We start from the raw sequence: 20,822 nt of genomic DNA, 5'->3' as shown, positions 1-20,822 counted from the left end.
CCCGAAAAGGGCAGTGTGTGCGTTTCGGGCAAGCATCGAGGGTGGCTTGACGCGTCATAAGGGTGACGCAGACCGGGAGAAGGGGGCGGAGCTACGCCACTAAATGGGACTAGCAAGGGCGCGTGGGCGTCCGCGGACGATTAACGGCGACAGAGATTGTGGGTTTTGGTGGCGCTGGCGATGAGAGAAAGGGGCGGCGAGGGGGAAGGAGGCTCGGAGGGAGAGGAAGTAAGAGAAAGGGGCGGCGTAGGAGGCGACGGGGTTGTGTGGAGGCGGCGGAAACAGGGAGAAAGCGGGGGGGGGGGGGGACGCAAGTTGCCAGTCAAGCGGCCAGGCGGCGCTGGCGGCGCGGCGGCGGCGCCATTGATCGGCCGGCCCGGCTCCACAGGAGAGGCGAGAGGCTGCGAGGCGCGAGACCAGCTGCAGCCGCAGTGCCGTCCCGACGTCCGCGAGCTCCGCCGCCGGCCGCCCCCGCCATTCGCGCCACCCGTCACCTCGAGCCGTCACCTCGGCCTGCCGGTGGTCGGGGAATCGTCCAGGGGTCGCCCCTGCCGCAGGCGAACGCAGACAGTGAGTAGCAACGCAACAGTGCCGGCGCCGCCGTCGGCCCCCGGTGCGCGCTAACGGCTGCCTCCGCCGCTTAACCGCCCCCCGAGCGCCGCCGCAGCCGCGTAGAAATGGGTCCCGGTGTGGCGGACAGAATGAGGCCTAGCCGCGCGCTGTCCTCGGCCGTCGAGCAGCAGTGAGGAGCGTGCGAGAGCGAGGAGCGGCAGAGGCCTATCGATCTGAAAAAGGAAGCCTGCACCGCTACCGTTTGTCGAGGCCACGGCGCCGCAGGGCTTGCCGTTCGAGTTTCCTCCCGCTAACCCTCGACAAATCGATGTATCGGCAGCGGAGGAGGAGCAGCGGCGCGTTTAAGATCTCGTCAGCCGCGCCGCAAGTAGCAGGCACTGACAGGGAGGCGGCCCCACAACAGTGACAGCCGGCAGGAGCAGTAGCGACAAGAGGGCCGTATGCCGCACGTCGTCTGAACCTCGCGGGAAGCGACCGACGCGTCTGTAAGAGGAGGAGCTGGGAGCGAAGAGAACGGCCGAGAAGACAGGTGCAGAGAGGTAGCGGAGCGGGCAGATGCTGACGTAGACTGCCCGAGAGAGACCGGTGAGCGTTACGCGGCAGGATGGCGCAGTTCGGCAGATTCCGCATCCCGACGCTGGGGGCGGCCGTCAACGTGGCATGGGAGACGCTCAAGGCGACGGTGCCCGAGTCGAGCCCGTGCCTCGACCTGATCCGCGGCGGGGGCGGCGGCGCCGGGGGCGGCGGGGGCGCCGACCGGAGGGGCGGCGGCGGGGGCGGCGGCGGGGGCGGCGAGCGCGTGCGGTTCGCGCAGTTCGGCGGCCCGGGGGCGGCGGCCGGCGCCGAGACGACGGAGCTGGCCACCATGTCCGGCGGGCCCCAGGCCGACGGCGCCGCGCCTGCCGTCGCCGAGGACGGCTTCGGCTACCAGCGCGCCGACAGCTTCGCCAGCGTCGACTTCGCCGAGGGCGGCGGCGGGGGCGGCGAGAGCGGCTACGAGGGCGGCGGCGGGAAGCACAGGATCGACGAGTGGCAGGCCGCCTGGAACGTCACCAACGCCATACAGGTAGGTAGGCCGCTGCCACTGCCGGCGTACCCGTCTCTGCCCTGGAAGTCACAATACAGCTTGTCTCTGGCTCTGACAGCCTGGTTTATACCACCAACACAATACACTTTTACTTCAGATCCCTACATCCACATCTACGAGCGACGTTCAATAAGTAATGCAACACATTTTTTTCTTGGCCAATTTCGGTTGAAAAAGTGCTGAATTAGTTGTGGGACATCGTGGAATATTCCCGCTTCAGCCCCCTTAGTTTCATGAAGTTCGGATAGGTCGCGCCGCTGTACGCAGATTTCAAAATGGCGTCTGTAACGGAGGTGCATTACCAGCATTGACTTTCTTTTGGCGCAAAACCGGAGCATCACAGATATTCACAGACACTTGCAGAACGTCTACGGAGACCTGGCAGTGAACAGAAGCACAGTAAGTCATTGGGCGAGTGTCTATTTTCATCGCAGCGAGCTCGCACAAACCTGTATGATTTTCCGCGTGCCCGTCCGATCTCCCGCTTTCCGGCGGGCCAAACACAGCTGTGACTCCTGTAATGTTGGAACGTGTGGACACTTTCATTCAAGATGATCGACAGATCACAATCAAACACCGCGCTGCGCAACTGCGGAGGTTAATCATGCACAGCTGTGACTCCTGTAATGTTGAAACGTGCGGACACTCTCATTCGAGGTTGTCAACAGATCACAATCAAACACCGCGCTGCGCAACTGGGGAGGTTAATGATGCAGAAAAACGTTAGCTGCGACGTCGACCAGCAGAGTGGTACAGGCCTCTCTGTAAGGTGGCATAAGGCTGTCGCATTGAACAGAGATTATGTTAAATAAGATTTTTGTAGCGAAAAGATTGGAGAATAATATGGTTTGATGGAATCCCAATGAAAACGACTCTGCTTCCAGAAACAGATATGTTGCATTACTTATTGAAAGGCCCTCGCATAATTCTCTCCTTCATTTCATTACTAACACAATGTTGTACACGTCCGCCGAATTCATTTTCTCTTGTGTCATCCTCTCTGTGTGATGCAGAACCACAACTGTTTGTTCATACTCCATTATTGGCCAGAACATTCTCGTTAATTTTTTAACCTGACTGAATAATGGTACTTTCTTATTACACAACACTTCGTCGCGATTAATTTCTCCTTGTATAAATTACTTCTGAAATTTTTATTTATAGGTTTTTGATGTCGAAATTGGCAATCTCCTCTCTTGTTCCCATGAACCATGGACTTTGATTAGGTGGGTCGTGTGCCTCACTATACACACAGCCGTACAGCAAATGCAACAGCATTGGAGGAGTATCTGTGGAGACAAACACGTGCTCCTTGAACGAGAGACAGCAGACTTTTCAGAAGTTGCAGAGACAACAGTTTGGTTGATTGGGCTGATCTGGGCTTGTAACACCAACCAACATGGCCTTGCTGTGCTGCTACTGTCCACCGCTGAGAGCGAGGGAAACTGCAGCGTTTACTTTTCCCGAGAACATGCAGATCTTCTATGTGGACAAAACATGAATGAATCGTCTTGAGTAAAATATTCCAGAGGTAAAATAATACCCTCCATTCGAGTCTCTGGGTAGGTACTACTCAGGGGGAGTCTTCATCAGGAGAAACAAAAATAGCACTCTATGTATCGGAGCATGGAATATCAATTTCGCTAATTGGATTGGTAGATTTCAGAATTTAATAAAAAAAAGACAGACGTAATGGAAATTAGTGAAGTGACCTATCAAAATCTGTAGCACTTCTGGTCAAAAGAGGGTGTTCCAGAAGTGACTCTAATAACGAATAAGAAAATTGTAATGCAGATAACCCACTAAGAATAGCATAGTAAACGCTTTATCGTGACCAAGATAGATACAAAGCCAACACCCACAATAATTGTGAAAGTCTGTATGCTAAGTAGATCCACAGTTGATGATGAGATTGAAAAAAATGTATGCTTCGATAACAGAAATCAGCCAGATAGGGATTAGAAGGGAGAAGAAAATTTAATTGAGATTGGGGACTGGAATTCGATACTAGGAAAAGGAAGAGAAGGAAAAGTTGTAGGTGAATATGGACTAGGGGAACGGAATGAGAGACAAAATCGCTTGGTAAAATGCAGCGCTGAGTACAAGATAATCAACGTTATCACTTACTTTCAGAATCATGAGAGAAGGATGTATAAGTGAAAGAGACTTGAGGACACTGGTACGTAGATTCTGACCATAATTTATCGCTCATGAGCTGCAGAATAAAACTGAACAAATCGCAGAAAGGGGAGGATAGGTTGAAAGAAGCAGAGGTTTTTGAGAGTTTCAGAGGAAACATTTGGCAACTATTGACTGAAACAGGAAAAAGGAATTCAATAGAAAACGAATGGATAACTTTTGAGAAATGAAACAGTGAAGGGAACACAGGATCAAATAAGCAATAAGACAAGGCCCAATAGACATCTTTGGATAAGACACTAGGTATTAAACCCAATGTCGAAAGGTGAAATTATAAAAATGCAGCAAACTGAGCATGGAAAAACAAATAGGTACAGATGTTTACAAAAATGAGACTGCCAGAAAGTGCAAAATGGAAAAGGAAAATAGACTGGAAGAATAACGAAAGGCATGAATGACTAGCGGAAACATAGGTGCTGCCAGTAGGAAAGTTAAGGGGTAAAGAGTCGTTTAGAATATTGTGCACATTAAGGGGACATTGTACGTGAAATTCGTGGAAATTTGACATTTTATGTTTTCTACTCCATAATGTACTTTGGACTTTCCTAAACATTTTGGTATATAATACACTACTGGCCATTAAAATTGCTACACCACGAAGATGACGTGTTAAAGACGCGAAATTTAGCCGACAGGAAGAAGATGCTGTGATATGCAAATGATTAGCTTTTCAGAGCATTCACACTAGGTTGGAGCCGGTGGCGATACCTACAACGTACTGACATGAGAAAAGTTTCCAACCGATTTCTCATACACAAACAGCAGTTGACCGGCGTTACCCGGTGAAACGTTGTTGTGATGCCTCGTGTAAGGAGGAGAAATGCGTACCATCACGTTTCCGACTTTGATAAAGGTCGGATTTGTAGCCTATCGCGATTGCGGTTTATCGTATCGCGACATTGCTGCTCGTGTTGGTCGAGATCCAATGACTGTTAGCAGAATATGGTATCGGTGGGTTCAGGAGGGTAATACGGAACGCCGTGCTGGATCTCAATGGCCTCGTATCACTAGCAGTCGAGATGACAGGCATCTTATCCGCATGGCTGTAACGGATCGTGCAGCCACGTCTCGATCCCTGAGTCAACAGATGGGGACGTTTGCAAGGCAACAACCATCTGCACGAACAGTTCGACGATGTTTTCAACAGCATGGACTATCAGCTCGGAGACCATAGCTGTGGTTACCCTTGACGCTGCATCACAGACAGGAGCGCCTTCGATGGTGTACTCAACGACGAACCTGGGTGCACAAATGGCAAAACGTCATTTTTTCCAATGAATCCAGGTTCTGTTTACAGCATCATGATGGTCACATCCGTGTTTGGCGACATCGCGGTGAACGCACATTGGAAGTGTGTATTCGTCATCGCCATACTGGCGTATCACCCGGCGTGATGGTATGGGGCGCCATTGGTTAAACGTCTCTGTCACCTCTTGTTCGCATTGACGGCACTTTGAACACTGGTCGCTATATTTCAGATGTGTTAAGGCCTATCCTTCATTCGATCCCTGCGAAACCCTACATTTCAGCAGGATAATGCACGACCGCATGTTGCAGGTCCTGTACGGGTCTTTCTGGATACAGAAAATGTTCGACTGCTGCTCTGGCTAGCACATTTTCCAGATCTCTCGCCAATTGAAAACGTCTGGTCAATGGTGGCCGAGCAACTGGCTCGTCACAATACGCCAGTCACTACTCTTGATGAACTGTGGTATCGTTTTGAAGCTGCATCGGCAGCTGTACCTGTACACGCCATCCAAGCTCTGTTTGAGTCAATGTTCAGGCGTATCAAGGTCGTTATTACAGCCAGAGGTGGTTGTTCTGGGTACTGATTTCTCAGGATCTATGCACCCAAATTGCGTGAAAATGTTATCACATGTCAGTTCTAGTATAATATATCTGTCCAGTGAATACCCGTTTATCATCTGCATTTCTTCTTGGTGTAGCCATTTTAATGACCAGTAGTGTACATTAAACTCAGACAATTGTGAAACCTTCAAATAATATCTTGAATGTTGACGTGTGACTCAAATTTCGCGGCTACGCATATACTGCCACAGTTGAGCGGTCATGTCTTGGGAACTACACAGTCTAGAAGGCTGTGAATTGCTTTGTCTTGTGCCTACTGCTACGTCCCAGAAGTTGGCATTGCGAGTAAACAAATCAGTCCTTTGTTTCTGATACTAGTTTTCGTTGAAAGTAGCGTGATTATCAGCTATTTTTGCAGTAAGCTAACTTCTATTGCTTTTTATGCGTCAATAAAATGACTAAGCGAAAAAGTAACTTCAAGATAAGCAAATTTGCGGGTGACAGATATGTGAGACCTGCATTTTCTTCTGAAGTACTTGAAAACATGGGTGCTAGCAGTGAAGGAAACCACAATACTGTTTCTGAAGTGATCACGCCCCCTAGTGCATCGTAAAGGAAAGTAACTTTAGAAACGGGTGACAGTGGTAAAAGTAATGATATTATCGACAGCGTCATTATTGATCTGCAAATCCTTGCACAAGTTCTTGTTGAAGCTGTCTCTTGCTATCTTTGTGGTGGTTGAGTTACACTTTATGAGGAATTGGAGCTAGAACAAGTGTTGTCTAAATTAATTATTAAATGTCAGAAGCGCAAAAACGAAAAATCATTTCATACTTCAACAAAGCGTTCAGGTAATGAATTGTATGAAACCAATGTGAGACTGTTTATGGCCGAAGAAACATTGGTAAAGGTGCAAGGGCTGGTAATGTTCTCTGCACTGTGTTGAATTTGCCAAAACCACCTTCTAGGTACACGAAATACACTCCTGGAAATGGAAAAAAGAACACATTGACACCGGTGTGTCAGACCCACCATACTTGCTCCGGACACTGCGAGAGGGCTGTACAAGCAATGATCACACGCACGGCACAGCGGACACACCAGGAACCGCGGTGTTGGCCGTCGAATGGCGCTAGCTGCGCAGCATTTGTGCACCGCCGCCGTCAGTGTCAGCCAGTTTGCCGTGGCATACGGAGCTCCATCGCAGTCTTTAACACTGGTAGCATGCCGCGACAGCGTGGACGTGAACCGTATGTGCAGTTGACGGACTTTGAGCGAGGGCGTATAGTGGGCATGCGGGAGGCCGGGTGGACGTACCGCCGAATTGCTCAACACGTGGGGCGTGAGGTCTCCACAGTACATCGATGTTGTCGCCAGTGGTCGGCGGAAGGTGCACGTGCCCGTCGACCTGGGACCGGACCGCAGCGACGCACGGATGCACGCCAAGACCGTAGGATCCTACGCAGTGCCGTAGGGGACCGCACCGCCACTTCCCAGCAAATTAGGGACACTGTTGCTCCTGGGGTATCGGCGAGGACCATTCGCAACCGTCTCCATGAAGCTGGGCTACGGTCCCGCACACCGTTAGGCCGTCTTCCGCTCACGCCCCAACATCGTGCAGCCCGCCTCCAGTGGTGTCGCGACAGGCGTGAATGGAGGGACGAATGGAGACGTGTCGTCTTCAGCGATGAGAGTCGCTTCTGCCTTGGTGCCAATGATGGTCGTATGCGTGTTTGGCGCCGTGCAGGTGAGCGCCACAATCAGGACTGCATACGACCGAGGCACACAGGGCCAACACCCGGCATCATGGTGTGGGGAGCGATCTCCTACACTGGCCGTACACCACTGGTGATCGTCGAGGGGACACTGAATAGTGCACGGTACATCCAAACCGTCATCGAACCCATCGTTCTACCATTCCTAGACCGGCAAGGGAACTTGCTGTTCCAACAGGACAATGCACGTCCGCATGTATCCCGTGCCACCCAACGTGCTCTAGAAGGTGTAAGTCAACTACCCTGGCCAGCAAGATCTCCGGATCTGTCCCCCATTGAGCATGTTTGGGACTGCATGAAGCGTCGTCTCACGCGGTCTGCACGTCCAGCACGAACGCTGGTCCAACTGAGGCGCCAGGTGGAAATGGCGTGGCAAGCCGTTCCACAGGACTACATCCAGCATCTCTACGATCGTCTCCATGGGAGAATAGCAGCCTGCATTGCTGCGAAAGGTGGATATACACTGTACTAGTGCCGACATTGTGCATGCTCTGTTGCCTGTGTCTATATGCCTGTGGTTCTGTCAGTGTGATCATGTGATGTATCTGACCCCAGGAATGTGTCAATAAAGTTTCCTCTTCCTGGGACAATGAATTCACGGTGTTCTTATTTCAATTTCCAGGAGTGTATGTAACAGCAATTGGGGACTCTGTAAATGCTGTGGCTGAAGATTCAATGGTTGCTGCTACATCAGAAGCTGTTGAAAAAAATGAGGGTGACACAGGCATCAGCACTGCTGTGATTGGGTCCTGGCAAAAGCGTGGGTTTAGTTCTAAAAATGGTTTTACATCTGCAATAAGTATTGACACTGGAAAAGTTTTGGATTTTGAAGTTCCCAGTAAGTACTGCCAAGATTGTACAGTGAACCAGGAGAACAGATGACTTCATAAGCAGCAGTGTATAAAAATTATGATGGCGCAAGTGGAGGAATGGAGGTAAAAGGAGCAGTTAACATTTTCCAGCGTTCGCAGAAGGAGAGAGGTGTCAGATATGTGAATTACAGGTGATGGTGACAGCAAGGCTTTCATTGCAGTACAAAACAGTAAGCCATATGATGTCCCTATACAAAAACTTGAGTGTGTAGGACATGTCAAGACAAGGACGGGAGCACGTCTGCGTAACCTAAAAACCAAGCTGGGTAACACAAAACTGTGTCATGGCAAGACAATAAAATGTACTGGAAGACTAACGGACAAAGTAATTGATGAATTACAGGAATATTACGGGAAGGCCATTAGAGATAACTGTGACAATTTAGAAAAGATGAAAAGAGCTGTGTGGAGCACTTCTTTCATCGAATATCAACCGATGAAAAACGATTTCATGCTGTGTGTCCACCTCCACCAAACACCTGGTATAAATATAGGCAAGCTGAACTTTCTGGTCCCCTGTATGAATTTACACATAAACATTCTCTTCCTTTGGCAGTAATGTAGGCAATCAAACCTATTTACAGAGATTTGGCAAATCCTGAGCTACTCAAGAAGTGTTTGCAGGGGAAGACGCAGAATGTGAATGAGTCCCTCAATAATTTTGTGTGATGCCGTGTACCTAAAAATGTATTTGTTGGCCTTATGAATCTAAAGTTAGCAGTGTCTGATGCTGTAATAACTTTTAGGGTGGGAACTATGAAAGACTTAAGGTTCTGGAGAAGTTAGGGGTAAGCTTTGGAAAGAACACAGCTAAAGGACTGCGGGAACTGGATGAGCTTCGTATATGTGAAGCAGAGTTAACTTCTCAGCAAATGACAAAAGAAGCAAGAAAGAAAAGGAGGAGGCAAGCACTGGGCTGTTGGGACCTGAAGAAGACATAGACTATGGGTATAAGAATTTGTAATAAAAAAGTATTAAACCTCAATGTCTCTGAACTACATTTTTTGCAATAAATTACCCGTTTTCTAAAAAAGTTCTGATGGTAGAGACATGAAATTTTCACAGCATGCCAAGTGTGAGATTCAACACATATGAAACTAGAATAATTAAAATATCCTGAGTTGCTTTGTTTTTATGTTCATTTATGTACAAAATTCTGTCAAAAAATTGAGTCCAGAATGTGATTTTCACTCCGCTGCAGAGTAAAAATCTCATTCTGGAAACATCCCCCATTCTGTGGCTAAGCCATGTCTCCACAGGAGTGCTGCAGGGTTCGCAGGAGAGCTCCTGTAAAGTTTGGAAGGTAGGAGACGAGACACTGGCAGAAGTAAAGCTGTGAGGGCGCGGCGTGAGTCGTGCTTGGGTAGCTCAGTTGGTAGAGCACTTGCCCACGAAAGGCAAAGGTCCCGAGTTCGAGTCTCAGTCCGTGCACACAGTTTTAATCTGCCAGGAAGTTTCAAAAAATTGAGTGTCTGAAAAAAAGATAACATGCTCCACAATACAATTTTAGTAATAATTCTATTTCAGTGTATCTAGAAAGGTGTATTCAATAATTATGGAAAAATGTAAGGTGGTGTCTTACAACGTTTCCAAGATAATTTAACATTGGCGGCATAGGACATACAATGTCCCCTTAAAAGATCAGACGGAAAATCAGTACTAAGCAAAGAAAGGAAGGCTGAAAGATGGAAGAAGTAAATCAGGGGTCTATATATGGGAAATAAATTTGAAGACAATGTTGTGGAAAGAAAAGAGAAAGTAGACGAAGATGAGGGATATGATACTGCGAGAAGAATTTGACAGGGTACTGAAAGAGCCAACTCGAAAAAAGTCACTGGAATAGACGACATTCCACAAGAATTATCGATATCCATGGGAGAGCCAGCCATGACAAAACTGTTTCACCTAGTGAGCGAGATACATGAGATAGGCAGAATACCCTCAGACTTCAAGAGGAATATACACAGTCACACCAATGTGACCAACGTCTTTGTTCAGCGACAACGTGCAATAACCACTCACAGGCGGCATCTGGCAGCACCAGCAGTGGAGGGTATATAAAGCGTGTCGGGGAAACACGGAAAACAGCGCAGTCGTTATTGTAATGAGGAAATGGAGCGTTTTATCTGACGTCCAAAAGGGCATGATGATTGGCTTTCGAGCCATGGGTGGAAGTATTTCGGAAACGGCCAATTTTGTAAACTGTTCTCGTGTCGTCATGGTTAAAGTGTACCGTGCATGGTAAAATGGCGCTAAGCAAAACCGGAACCGAGGCAACTGCGGAACATTACTGGTCATAGATGACAGGGGAGAATGACCCCAACGGAGATGTATACGCACGAGTAAGCCCGCATCTCGTGGTCGTGTGGTAACGTTCTCGCTTCCCACACCCGGGTTCCCGGGTTCGATTCCCGGCGGAGTCAGGGATTTTCTCTGCCTCGTGATGGCTGGGTGTTGTGTGCTGTCCTCAGGTTAGTTAGGTTTAAGTAGTTCTAAGTTCTAGGGGACTTATGACCACAGCAGTTGAGTCCCATAGTGCTCAGAGCCATTTGAACCATTTTTCGCTCGAGTAAACGTGCAACTGTTGAGTAACTGACTCGGCAGGTGAACCAAGGGGCTAACAACAGCGTTTCCTCAACTGTTGTTCAGCGCCCATGCTCACTGATGTTCATTGGCGATGAAGGCTGGCATTTGCACGCCAGTTTTGCAACTGGACGTCCATTAAGTGCGACAGGCTGCCTTTTAGGGTGACAGATAGCCATTGGCGTGTACGGTATGAAACGTCTGAATGCAATCATCTGCAACAATCGTCTGAATGATCCCAGACAGAGGAGGGAGCGTTATAGTTCAAATGGCTCTGAGCACTATGGGTCTTAACATCTGAGGTCATCAGTCCCCTAGACTTCGAACAACTTAAATCTATCCAACCTAAGAACATAACACACATCCATGCCAGAGGCAGGATTCGAACCTGCGACCGTTGCAGCAGCGCGGTTTCAGACCGCTAGAACCACTCGGCCACAGTGGCCGGCGGAGCGTTATAGTCTGGGAAATGTTTTCGTGGCATTCCCTGGGTGATTTCGTCATACTGGAAGGCACAGTGGATCAATAAATGTATGGTCTGTCACTGGGGACCATGTCCATCCCTACATGCAGATTTTTTTTCCTTCAGCGCGATGGCATCTACCAACAGGACAGTCCAAAGTCTCACACAGATCACAGTGTATGTGCCTGCTTCTAAGAAGGGAACCTCCCCATCGCACCCCACCCCCCTCAGATTTAGTTATAATTTGGCACAGTGGATAGGCCTTGAAAAACTGAACACAGATCAATCGAGAAAACAGGAAGAAGTTGTGTGGAACTATGAAAAAAATAAGTAAAATATACAAACTGAGTAGTCCATGTGCAAGATAGGCAACATCAGGAAAGCGCAAGCTCAGGAGCGCCGTGGTCCCGTGGTTAGCGTGAGCAGCTGCCGACTGAGAGGTCCTTGATTCAACCCTTCCCTGCAGTGAAAATTTTATTTTCGCAAAGTTATGATCTGTCCGTTCGTTCATTACGTCTCTGTTCACTGTAATAAGTTTAGTGCCTGTGTTTTGCGACCGCACAGCAAAACCGTGCGATTAGTAGACGAAAGGACGTGCCTCTCCAATGGGAACCGAAAACATTTGATCGCAAGGTCATAGGTCAACCGATTCCTCCACAAGAAAACACTTCTGATATATTCTATACGACACTGGTGACGGCATGTGTGTCACATGACAGGAATATGTTGTCGACCCACCTAACTTGTACACTTGGCGAATGGGTAAAAAGATTCTTCTATCTTGCCAGATTTAGGTTTTCTTGTGGTTGTGATTATCATAAATTAAATAAAATAAATTAAACTTTTCATTCAATGGAAGGCTTGAACCAAGGACCTCTCCGTTCCGCAGCTGCTCACGCTAACCACGGGACCACGGCGCTCCTTAGCTCACATTGTCCTTAATGTTGCTTATCTTGCGCATGGACTACTCAGTTTGTATATTTTGCTTATTTTTTTCATAGTTCCACACAACTTCTTCCTGTTTTCTCGATTGATCTGTGTTCCGTTTTTCAAGGCCTATCCACTATGCCAACTTATAACTAAATCTGAGGGGGGTACGATGGGGAGGTTCCCTTGTAAGAGCACCACAATGAGTTTGCCGTATTCTCCTGATCACCAAACTCCTCATATTTAAACCCAATCGAGAATCTGTTGGGATCACCTCGCTCGGGCTGTTCGCACCGAGAGTCCTCGACCGAGAATCTGGCGCAGCTGGCCACCGCATTGGAGTCGGGAAGGCCCCAAATCCCTGACGATACCTTCCAGAACCTCTTGACATTCTTCCCACATGTTTCGCAGCGCTTCGCACTGCAAAAGGTGGTTATTAAGTTTTGGACAGGTGTTCACATTACTGTGAGTGGACAGTGTGTTATACTGCAGAGGAACAAGTCTTGGTCAGTTCAGGTGGGCCGGCCGTGGTGGTCTAGCGATTCTAGTCGCTCAGTCCGGAACCGCGAGACTGCTACGGTCGCAGGTTCGAATCCTGCCTCGGGCATGGATGTGTGTGATGTCCTTAGGTTAGTTAGGTTTAATTAGTTCTAAGTTCTAGGGGACTGATGACCACAGATGTTAAGTCCCATAGTGCTCAGAGCCAGTTCAGGTGGAGGCTTTACTGTAAACAAAATCAGAACCATTTTTACAGATTCTGAAGTAATATCAGACAAAATAAAGAGACCTTCATTAAAAATAAACAAAAAATGGAAATCATTCAAATCTATGTGCTGGACTCTGAAAAGAAGGTAAAAATTGTCTACGGAGAGTTACAGAAACTTACAAATAGCAGAAAATCCCTCAATAAAATCACAATGGAAGATTGTAATCAGAAAGTAAGATTCTTCAGGCGAATAATTCGAATATGTTATGCGAAGTGACGCCGGCCTTACGTTTGTAAAAGTTGCCAAGAGGAGCAACATATTAGGCTCGTCAGGGAACAAACGGAAGTTAAAATGAAATTAACTTGTTTGTATTAGATAAAATAGGAAATCGTAAAGGATGCGCTGATCCTAACCCGTTTTCAAATATAATGTAATAATAGAGTCGTAAACAACAGAACAACAACAGATAAAAGTAATACATTCATCTGGCAGGAAGAAAGAGATGGTGATAATAAGAATTTATTTAGGAGCAGGGAGGTATGCAAGATTCAGTTAAGCAAAAACCTCAGCATCTTAGGAAATGAAGGCTATACACAGACAAAAGCAGCAGTTATTTAGGGAAATTATTTATGAAGGCAGTGAAAGATGTTACATGAGTAAAGAACAGATAATCTGGAATAGAATAAAGGCAACGACTGAAGAGAAGGTGAGAGTTTAGAGCAGTCCATAAGAGGAACACGGAAGAACATGCTAACTTAAGAAGAACTATTTGGTAGTGCCTTCGAAAGAACGCAAGAAGGTGTAATGAGGAGAATTTGGTAAGAGAAGTAACCGAATACAATGAGAGGTTTTTCCAGCCTCTTCATCTCAGTGTAATACTTGGATAGGAAGCCCTCAATTGTTTGTTGTATATATACCAATTTCTGTTTCCCTCCCCCCCAATCCTCCTGCCTCTACCCGTAATCAGTGTTTCCTACACATTTCTTTCCTCGTCTATTCTGCAAATACCCTACTCATTTTTCATTTAATAAGTTCATTTAATTTTCAGTATATGTTTGTTACTTCATCTTTGGAGATGTATCCACTACTGGATGGTTGCGACCACGTGACATACTTCACCCCGTCCATCGCTGTGATATTAGGTGTTCAACGTCTTTCTGTTACACAAAGTCTCAAATCTTCTAGCCTCTTACTTCCCAGTTTTCCCACAGTCCATGAATCATTTCGACACAGCGGTGAGCTCCGTATTTTTAGAAATTTCTTCCTCGGGTGAACGCCTATGTTTGACACCAGCAAATGCCTTTTGGCGAAGAATTCCCTCTCTGCCAGTGCTAGTTTTGTATGCCACCTGCTTTAGAGGTAGCAGAGTTTCTTCAGTTCGTTCTAAGTAGTCCCCAATTTTGATGTTAAGTTTGTCTGTAATCTCTCTTTTACTAATCTTGATTACTTTCGTATTTCTTCAGTTTGCTCTCAGCCCATACTCTATGCTCATAGGACTGTTCATTGCGTTCAGTCTGCTGCAGAATTATGGAACATGTTTTATGCTCACGTACAGTAATGTTTTTGGAGAACGAAAATTTCCCCTGTAAAAGTCATCATGGATTCCGGAAACAGAAAGCTTGCGAAACTCAGCTTACTCGGCTGCTCAGTGAGATCAAGAGCCACGTAGACAAGGGCGCTGATGTAGGTGCCGTGTTCCTTGATTTCATGAAAGCATTTGACACCGTCCCGCACTGCCGTTTTGTGAAAGAAATACGAGCTTACCGAGTATCGGAACAGTTCTGAGACTGGATTCAAGACCTCCTTGCAGATACAACTCAACATAGCACAGTAAGTAACATTAAAGATAAAACTGTGCAAATATTCCAAATGTTCTGTAGATATTTGTGTAGTTCAATAGATGAATAAAAAAACAGATAATTAATAATGAAAATAACGACTTTCCAGAAGTAATGACAGATGAGACTATAAAGCCATTTCAGATGTAAATAAAGGTGCTTGAATAAAAATGGTTAAATCTGGAAGCAAAAGTAACGCAAAAGGAACTTGTTAATCTGTTTCTAGAATTTCATAGGAGAAAGATAATCCGCTAAAGCAGGAAGAGTTCTGTAATTCTCCTACTTCACAAGAAAGAAAAAATACGAGGCGCAGAATAACTGGACACCCGATAGCCTCCGCAACGTAAACGAAATTACCACCGGCCGCGCAGGAAACACGTTGGATTTTATTCAGCCAAAATAACAGGTCGACTTTACACGTAAATGTAGCGTACTATACCATGTGAAAGTTGGGAATAAAATTACAGAACGAAAGAAATGATCGTCAATCACCACTTTGGCAGGGATTTATAGGTTTTGAGAAATCATTTGGACTCAGTGTCAACTAAGTCTGTACCAGCATCCATGACTGGAAATGGAGGACAAAATGTCGTACGAACATGTGTTCATAAATGCATCGTTACCACGGTAGATGGCGTTGACGAGTGAAAGTTCCTCTGACCGCGTGCCGTGTTTTGCTTGTGTGCTGCAGGCTGTGTGGATTGACGCAGCGTACTGTAAACAGTAGGCTGGTCCGCTATTTGTGTCGGGAACATGCCAAGAAGAGGTTTGTGTGCGGCCAGGCAGATGGAAATAGTCGAGAGGCAGCATGGCTAGACCAAAAAAAGTATGCTCAGGACACCAACCAAATCACACACCATTCCAGGCGTTTGTGTGACCATGGGTCCTTTCACATAGGCACATAATCGTAATTTGACTTACACCAGCGGGCCACTTTCCTGGAGCTTGTACGAGTGTTCATCTCAATATGCTGTACAATCCGCCTCCCTGCACGTTTGTCTGTCTGAAAGGACCCATGATCACACAAACGCCTAAAAACGACTTGAAATGTTGTGTGATGTGGTTGGTGTCTGTGCGAGTACTTGTTTAGGTGTAGCTTTGCTGCATTTCGATCGTTTCCAACTGCTTGGCCATACACAGACCCCATCTCGGCTTGTTCCCGACGCGAATACCAGACCATTTGGCTGCTTACAGTACGCTGCATCAATCACACAGTCTGCAACATACAAGGAACACAGGGCACGTAGTCAGAGGAAATTTGATCCGTCAGCGTTATCTACCGTGGCGTCCACTCCCGGTAGCTGAGTGCTCTCCGGCATGGTAGATCAGCGTGTTCGGTCAGAGTTGGTTGGCCTCTGCAATAAAAAAACTGAGTGGAAGGATCGACAAACGAATTTTGACGGATGTCATGTGACGTCCGTAACGACCAAACACAACGATCAACTACAAACAAAACGAAGGCAAAAAAAAAAAAAAGTGGTCAGCGCGACAGACTCTCAATCCTAAGGGCCCGGGTTCGATTCCCGGCTGGGTCAGATATTTTCTCCGTTCAGGGACTGGGTGTTGTGATGTCCTAATCATCATAATTTCATCCCCATCGACGCGCAAGCCGCCGAAGTGGCGACAAATCGAAAGATTTTTCGCACCTGGCAAACGGTCTACGTGACGGGAGGTCCTAGTTACACGACATTTACATTTTTATCTACCGTGGCAACGATACATGTCCGGATCTACGTTCATAGGACCTTTTTTCTTCCGTTTCCAGTCAGAAATTCGTCTCTGCAATGTGTCGGGTTTTATTAATGTTCACTCCATATATGGCAGTGCTGAATCTGGAAAGTAGGAAATGCAGAATTCAAACAGAAGTCACGCAAGGAGGTACCATATCATCACAACTATTCTGAGAAGATGTACAGGGACTTTTTACGTTCTTAAATTGCAAGAACGAAGAAGAAATGCATGTTAATGGAAAATACCGGCAGCACTTTCATTTTACTGAGGACGTTGTAGCACCCCCAAGAGAATTGCAGCTAATACCATGTAACGCCGCCTCTAGCTTTCATAATGGCATCAGTTGGACGAGAAAGAGAACAGACTACTTTCCTCTGGTATGCCACATCCAGCTGAATCTGTTCACTGACGATTAGATATTGTACAGCCACCAAATTCTGGGGATGTTGATTGTTATGTTTCTCCCTCTGTTCAGAATACTCCCAGATATATTCCATGTGACGGATTAGTCAGCCGAATACTCGAAGGGCGTTGGGGTGCCTGGGCGTTCGTCAGACTGAGAACATCCTGGTCCATGTTCACGGTAACATGAATGAGTGAGCCCAACCACAAAACATCATTTGAAAAAGAAGGAAAATCGGGACTCTTTGGAGGACAGTCCAGGCCTCCAGTCAGCCAACGACGGTGTCTGTGTTGTTTGGTCCTCTGAAGGCGAACTGTGCCACTACACCCGTCTCCAATTGTCCGCTGCATGCAGCTCCCTTCGCAATACTCGTTCAGAAACTGGCTTAGATGGATCCGCATCAGCTGACAGCAGAAATTCCTGTCGTAAATGCAACCGGCTTTCATTGACGAGAATGGTTCCAAAGTAAAGTATTCAGAGTTTGAAGCGTGAGTTGTTTTCAAATGTATAATTTCCTCTTCTGAGTCTCTTGTGACATAATGCTATTCACTGATAAATAACTTGCATGCCTCAGCGACCTGATCGTCCATTGTCTTTAAGCATTTTCATGAAGCCCAAATCTTTCATCTAAAATCTTCACCTAAAATCTTTACTGTTTCATATCGGGCTTTCAAGATAGAGACTATATTGTCAATAATGGCATAAAATACATTTATCTTGAATATATTCTCTGGATTCACATCTGACACTTCATTCCTGGCTTCAATATGAAATGACTTTCTGTTCTTAGTGCGCACCTGATCGATGTTAATTGCATTGGCAACAACTTTAGATCAGAGACATTTAAGTCATTTAATAAGCTCTCAAAAGTCTTACCCTCAACAAGAACGGTAGTATTTCGACCTTATATTAACATGCTTCTGTAGTCAATTGATATCAACAACTTCAGCAAAACTGATGCCATGATTAAACACTTGAATGAGATCAAATGATCCAAAACACTCCTTACCACATACTATGAGTTTCAGCGGCGGTGGCAATCTTATCCAAATGAGCTGCAATTGGTATTGCTGCATCAACCCAAGCACTCCATCGGATATCAGACATGGAATATAAAGAACTTCAACACTGTTTCGGAACATATGGACTGCTACCAAACAGATTGTAAAGAAGTTGAATTATTCCGAGGAAGGTATCTGCCTCACGACAACTCTGGGCTGCACGTACTCCACGTAATGCTACAACAAGCACACAGTTTTCTGAGCTGAACATCTGAAGGCCAAGGCTCTTCGACCAAGAGATAATCTCACACCAAGTCACATGAGAGCGCCCATATCAGCTGGCTATTCTACGGAATAACAAAAGAAGAAGATTACCGGTACCCCTTTTATCCCGAGCATCAACATGGCCAATCGACATCTTTCATGTCATTTCATTTCTTCAGTTTCACGGCTCATTGTTCAAAAATGTGTGCGAAATCTTATGGGACTTAACTGCTAAGGTCATCAGTTCCTAAGCTACTTAACCTAAAATATCCTAAGGACAAACACTCACACCCATGCCAGAGGGAGGACTCGAACCTCCGCCGGGACCAGCCGCACAGTCCAGGGCACGGTTCATTCAGGAGAACTATTTACAACCAGAAATGTTTACTCTTGAAGGCAGAATACTTTCTGTGTACTGCTATAAAATCATCATGTGTTGGAATCGGAAGTACGTTATGTTTGAATGTTGTTGGCAAACCTACCAAATTATAACAACGTTCCACAGCTGTTTCCGTGAACATTTTGTGGGGAAACATTTTGATAGGGTTCCCAGCGACATTTAAAGATAGCGCATTTTCGAATCCATCAGTCAGTAGTCTTAGTACACCAGTCAAAAGACTATATTGTACATTCAAGATTGAACATGAAATAGAGTTGTATGCAGTTGGCCTATGTGAGTCATAAAACTGAAGTGGAAAGGAGAAGCTGGAATGGTTATGCTGGTGCTGGGATAATGTTCTTTTATTTATAACATGATGCAAAAAAATGGTTTTACAGGTGCATGTTGATATTTACCAACTTAGCACCCTGAGGGATCCGAACCATTGAGAGACTTCCGCAGGAGGCTTGGGCCCTGGGGATTGCCACCCCCCACCCCCCACCCCCCCGTCCCTGCCCCACTCTCTCGACGGGTCTGCGGTACACTGGTAAGCCGCTGAATCGCAGACAACCGTTGCTTTGAACAGGATGTGGTGATGCAGTAGTCGGTGGTCTTGGAGTAACGTGACCAGGTCCGGCCAGGTCGCAACGACCCGGCACTTGAGGTATATACTACGTGCTTCCAGTCGTGTCCATGTCCTGAGGTTACAAGACAACTCGACCGCCTGTTGTTGGCTTGGGCAACAAGACCAAGAATGACTACAGTACTTGGGGAACTCTGCATGGAAGAGCTCGGTACTGGGTGGTTCAGATTCCACATAGGATCGATGTGGCACAGTGTAGAAAGGCGACTCGTCATTTCAGTGCAGAACAGCGATAACAGGTAAGTAGTGGCCCGGTTGACACCTCCTCCCTCCAGAGTATAGGAGAGGTATACAGTATTCGATTTCATCTGCTAGCTACACGTTAAAGGATTTGCAGATGGCTCCTGGAACCACTGGACCCTTATTCGGGCGCCGGCCGGTGTGGCCGAGCGGTTCTAGGCGATTCAGTTTGGAACCGCGCGACCGCTACGGTCGCAGGTTCGAATCCTGCCTCGGGCATGGATGTGTGTGATGTCCTTAGGTTAGTTAGGTCTAAGTAGTTCTAGGGGACTGATGACCTCAGATGTTAAGTCCCATAGTGCTCAGAGCCATTTGAGCCTTATTCGGGGAGTCATTTAGATTCCCATCATGCCATGGAATTTGGGAATCCTGTGGTTACTTGAAACCGCTTAAGGCAGAGACTGGGGTAGTACCTTTCCCTTACTTTCCCAATCCAAAGCCCCATGTGTCATGACCTCGGCGCGAGGCTAAAGCCTAATCTTTCTTCTTTGCCGAATGCTTGCGCCACTCCCCCTCCGCCTTCTAAAGGATGAGTAGTGGGAAAAATCACGTCGACCGATGAAACCCTGTGATGGAGGAGTACGTGTGTTGAATGTCACCCCACATTCTCCATTCCTCCTGCCAGAAACGCATCCAAATTGCCAGGAATTATGAGTATGCTCGTAAGGAGAATGTGTACGTGGCGACTGCATCTACACTCATGCTCATAAATTAACAATAATTGCAGAATGTGGGGCCACACAACGTGGCACTAAACAAAACTGGCGCTAATAGCATAGGCACATAGGGAACACACACGACACAGTTCTGTAAGTCCACGGTATTGGTGATAAGTTGAGAAAACCGTCCCGAAACACACGTGCTACAAAACGCCACTATTTTCCTGCCCATGTACCCCGGCATCAATATGGGATATGATCACCATGCCACCATGCACACGTACACAGGCCGCACAACGGGTTAGCATACTCTGGATCAGGTGGTCGAGCAGCTGCTGGGGTATAGGCTCCCATTCTTGCAGCAAAGCCTGTCGGAGCTCCTGAAGTGTCGTAGGGGTTTGAGCAAGTGCAGCGATTCGTCGACCGAGAGCATCCCAGATGTGCTCGATGGGGTTTAGGTCTGGAGAACAGGCAGGCCATTCCATTCGCCTGATATCTTCTGTTTCAAGGTACTCCTCCACGATGGCAGCTCGGTGGGGCCGTGCGTTATCATCCATGAGGAAGAAGGTGGGACCCACCGCACTCCTGAAAAGGCGGACATACTGGTGCAAAATAACGTCCCGATACACCTGACCTGTTACAGTTCCTCTGTCAAAGACATGTAGGCGT

General features: G+C 46.9%; 1 protein-coding gene across 1 annotated transcript in view; it reads left to right on the top strand.

Annotated features, from left to right (window-relative positions):
• Positions 1-1,547: 1,547 nt before the first annotated feature.
• LOC126092554 (vesicular inhibitory amino acid transporter) overlaps positions 1,548-20,822 on the top strand; it is a 127,240-nt gene continuing 107,965 nt past the window's right edge. The window contains exon 1 of the mRNA XM_049908213.1: positions 1,548-1,639. The gene's annotated coding sequence lies outside the window, so the exon portion shown is untranslated. The remainder of the gene's footprint in view (positions 1,640-20,822) is intronic.

Source organism: Schistocerca cancellata, chromosome 7 (genome assembly GCF_023864275.1).
Source record: "Schistocerca cancellata isolate TAMUIC-IGC-003103 chromosome 7, iqSchCanc2.1, whole genome shotgun sequence".
Classification (NCBI taxonomy): Eukaryota; Metazoa; Arthropoda; class Insecta; order Orthoptera; family Acrididae; genus Schistocerca; species Schistocerca cancellata.
The sequence above is the reverse complement of the archived record's forward strand: the minus strand, read 5'-3'. Positions and strand labels throughout refer to the sequence as shown.